At 40.4% G+C, this 4,227-nt stretch overlaps 1 non-coding gene across 1 annotated transcript; it reads right to left on the minus strand.

The window, feature by feature from the left end:
* Positions 1 to 2,711: 2,711 nt before the first annotated feature.
* On the minus strand, positions 2,712 to 2,814 carry LOC113896711. Its single transcript, XR_003512086.1, has one exon. It is a non-coding gene; the product is annotated as a U6 spliceosomal RNA (small nuclear RNA).
* Between the last annotated feature and the right edge of the window lie 1,413 nt (positions 2,815 to 4,227).

The raw sequence follows: 4,227 nt of genomic DNA on the forward strand, positions 1-4,227 counted from the left end.
TACTTTTTTTTCAATGTCCCACCCCCACCAAACACATCATTTCCACATAATACAACCACCTATATCTACTCTATTCCTAATGTTTTTGTGCAAACAATTATTTCTTTAGCTTATCCATTGGATGAAGGTTTTGATGTCATAGTATTAGTTAATGTTCTTGAGCCACAATAGAAACAATTAATTTTGCTTAAAGTGAATATATTGGAAGGAAATAGAATAGCTCCCCAAATAAGGGAATCCTTTACAACCAACTCTTCATAAGAACAGGATTTAGGACTGCTTTAGCAATGTAAGAAATAAGAAACCCATAGGAATTCTCTTCAGCTTTTCACAGTGTTTTATCAGGCCCAACCATTTTCTATCCCTATGTCTCTTCTTAAAATTTAAACACAGCAGAAGGGCAGTCTTATTGGTGTAATTTGGGTCACATGTCTACCCACTCTTGGCTCAGGAAGGTGAGTTACTGCTATTGACAGTCCCAGGAAAACTGCAGAAAAGTGGGGTTGAAGGAAGACCATGGTTCCCTAAAGGAAAATCAAATGGAGGAGCTTCTACCAGAAGGAGGAAGAAACACTGAGAGTCAAAGTTAACAGATGTTTATACAAGTCACCTAATCCAAACCAATGAATGAGTTCTACTGTATATTTCCTCCTTAGAAAATGCCAGTTTAGAAATTACAATTAGCCAAGCCCTATGATTTACACCTTGGTAAGTCTTATTATTATTGATTACACATTAGCCTAATGGATGTAATGCAGTTACAGAGACCAGGAACAGACACACATTAGTTGAAAGCTACACCCCTAAGTGATAACGTATCTTCTCATAGTCTACTACAAAAGTAAGCTTTAAAATAAGTGTAAGAGAGAAAGAAAAGGAGCTCTTAACTTTTCAGATTAACACAATGAGGGAGATTCTTTGCGGGTTATCCCCTCCTGACCTTTGCCTTTAACTTCTCACTGCAGATACTTGGTCAATTCATTCACCTCCTGTTTCAGTGGGTGAGAATCCCACATAAATCACAATTGCCTTGCACAGCTGCTCCTGCTTTCTGATGCTGGGCTTTGGACGCTGTCCTGTTCAGTCCACAGCACTCCAGAGGGTCTGGGAAGTGTGCCACAGGCCTCGCTCACTAACCCAACATGATTTTATGGCCTTATGTGGGAGCATTATACAGCACTATAGAACTACGATGACACTTTTTAGTCACAGTAATAATGACATATGGCACTGTCTTCATAACCCTTCCATTTGGGAGAAAACAATTTTCTACTTATTTTCTTAAAACATAGGGGCTGAGTGACTGCTGCAGCTTCTGAAATGGACACTCAACATTAATGAGCTCTAGCCTATGGTGACCTATTCAGAATGGAAGGCTCACAGTGTGACATTCCGTTTAAGTGGGCTAAATGATTGGACATTAGTCACAGGAGTTTAAAGGTCTGAAGAGATGGCAAAATATTATTAATTCAATATCTCTTTAATGCTAAAAAGTATGGCCAGAGGGACCCTTTGACAATTTCTTGGGCTATCAGAATACCTAATTGGAGATTAATCTCTAATAACCTCTTAATACCATTCAGAAGTTTAAATGAAGCCCAAACAGGAAAGAAACTGTGAGTTCAGCAGTGTCATTTACAGCTAATGCTATGGAAAACTATTTAATTCATTACAGAGGCAGAGAGGCCCACTTTCAATTTCTGCCCTATTTCTATCTGGCCAATTAAATATAGTGCTGGCTAAACACGAAAATTGAAAAATGGGAACTCCTGCACCAAGCATTAACTTCTTTAAAGACGTTCTAGACTGATGCTTCAGGTTTCAGGCTAGCCATCAGTCCCCCGAAATCCACCTTCCTTGGCACCCCAGGCTAAGATAGAACCTAGTATTCTTTATAGCACTTAATAGAACTGAAATTTTTCTTAAAAAAAAAAAAAAAACTCTGTCACCTCCCACAAAAACAAACTCCATGGGAACAAGTGATTTAACTTGCTTCTCGATGTACCATAGCATATGGGAAAGTACCTGAGTTGCTAAATAGGTTCTTATTCACTGGAAAAAAAAAAAAATGAATGAAAAAAAAATATGTGAATGAATGAATGAATACACATGAAGGCCTGATTTTGAAATCTATCATAAATGTTTTATAATTGCTCCTGCCCTACAAATAGTGATACTCTGCTAGCACATAGTTTTAGAAGAATGAAAAGATCTTTTACACCTAGAGGGTTCCAGCCATTTAGGAAAGCTGTATCTGAGAGTCATGCAGGTCCATCACCACACTGCTCCTCTATGTGTGATCCCACATTTAGCTCAGGATGCAGCCGTGAAAGGAAGGCAGGGACCTTAATATTTGTTCTCCAAGTTTGTTTAGTCAGTCTGGTTTCTTAGCACCCCTTGCTTCATCTTCATTTAGTCTCTGAGGAAGCTGTCTGGTTTCTGGAGTAAGAAGCCCCTAGGCATTCTAACCAAGCAGGTAAAGACCAATGTAATAGAGTTTGACCCTATTTTTGGGTATTAGACTACTGACTTTTTTTTTTTAATTGAAGTACTGTTGATTTATAATGTGTTAATTTCTGCTGTACAGCAAAGTGATTCAGTTATACATATATTCTTTTTATAATGGTTTATTATAAGAGATCGAATATAGTTTCCCATGCTAGTTGTTTATTCATTCCACATATAGTGATTTGCATCTACTAGTCCCAAGCAAAACAATGGAATACTTCATGAATCTTCATGTCATCCTTATGCTGGGGCCATGCTAATATTCTAACTTTAGTATGAAGTATGAAAGTGTTTGGAGAAGGCAATGACACCCCACTCCAGTACTCTTGCCTGGAGAATCCCGTGGACGGAGGAGCCTGGTAGGCTGCAGTCCATGGGGTCGCTGAGGGTCGGACATGACTGAGCGACTTCACTTTCACTCTTCACTTTCATACATTGGAGAAGGAAATGGCAACCCACTCCAGTGTTCTTGCCTGGAGAATCCCAGGGATGGCAGAGCCTGGTGGGCTGCCATCTATGGGGTCGCACAGAGTCGGACACGACTGAAGTGACTTAGCAGCATCAAAGTGTTAGTCACTTAGTAGTGTCTGACTCTTTGTGACCCCATGGGCTATGACAAACCAGGCTCCTCTGTCCATGGGATTCTCCAGGCAAGAATACTGGAATGGGTTGCTATTTCCTTCTCCAGGGGATCTTCCTGACCCAGGGTTAGAACCTGGGTCTCCTGCATTGTAGGCAGAATCTTTACTGTTTGAGCCACTAGGGAATGCATTTTAGTATATGTGCTGTCAAAGAAAGCATACCACTGACTTCTTTTAAACCTCAGTTTCCCCTTTCCCGTTAGCTCCACATCCAGACAGGTTGATAATAAAGTTGGTACACGTGCCCTGCTGTGGCCCTCTTGGAACATTCCAACTTCACAAATCACAAACCAAACCTAGAAAATGCCCTAATCTTACTCCTTAACCATAATAAAGGCCATTTCTCTGGGACATTTCTGTGCTTCCCCTGCCCTTCCCAGTAATCCCTTGTATGACTAATAAACTTTCTTTCAATTTCCCTAAGTTCTCCATAGCCTACCTATTAACTGGAAGACGGTCCAACCCATGTCCTTGGGTGATCACAAGGTAGCCAGTCTGACATAAACTGCTTTCACCACTGACCTGCTTTGTACCTCAAAATAATTTGGGTACATTTGTGATGAGTTTATCACCAAGAAGCCCTTGCTAAAATACAGATTGGACTTAATGACTGTATAACTGTTGGCTTCATGGAAAGAAATTCTAAAGGAAAATGTTTTAAACAATAAAATGATAATCTAACACATGGCTAAAAGACCCGTGGGTATCACCTGGAGCTGGAACCTGGGTAGATGGGAAAGGCTATGCAAAAAGATATGAATGTTGTCAGGAGAGGAGTAAAAAGGAGATAGGAGGTAACTTCCTCAATTTACTGTCTTGCCCTATCTATCCCTAAATTTGTGGCTCAGCTGGTAAAGAATCCGCCTGCAATGAGGGAGACCTGGGTTCGATCCCTGGGTTGGGACAATCCCCTGGAGAAGGGAAAGGCTACCCACTCCAGTATTCTGGTCTGGAGAATACCGTGGACTGTATAGTCCATTTGATTGCAAAGAGTCAGGCATGACTGAGCGACTTTCACTTTAATGATATTTTGAGGGTTTATATTAAAGGTCTGATTTCTGATTACATGCTAATATGC

The sequence above is a fragment of the Bos indicus x Bos taurus genome, chromosome 7 (assembly GCF_003369695.1).
Source record: "Bos indicus x Bos taurus breed Angus x Brahman F1 hybrid chromosome 7, Bos_hybrid_MaternalHap_v2.0, whole genome shotgun sequence".
In the NCBI taxonomy this organism is placed as follows: Eukaryota; Metazoa; Chordata; class Mammalia; order Artiodactyla; family Bovidae; genus Bos; species Bos indicus x Bos taurus.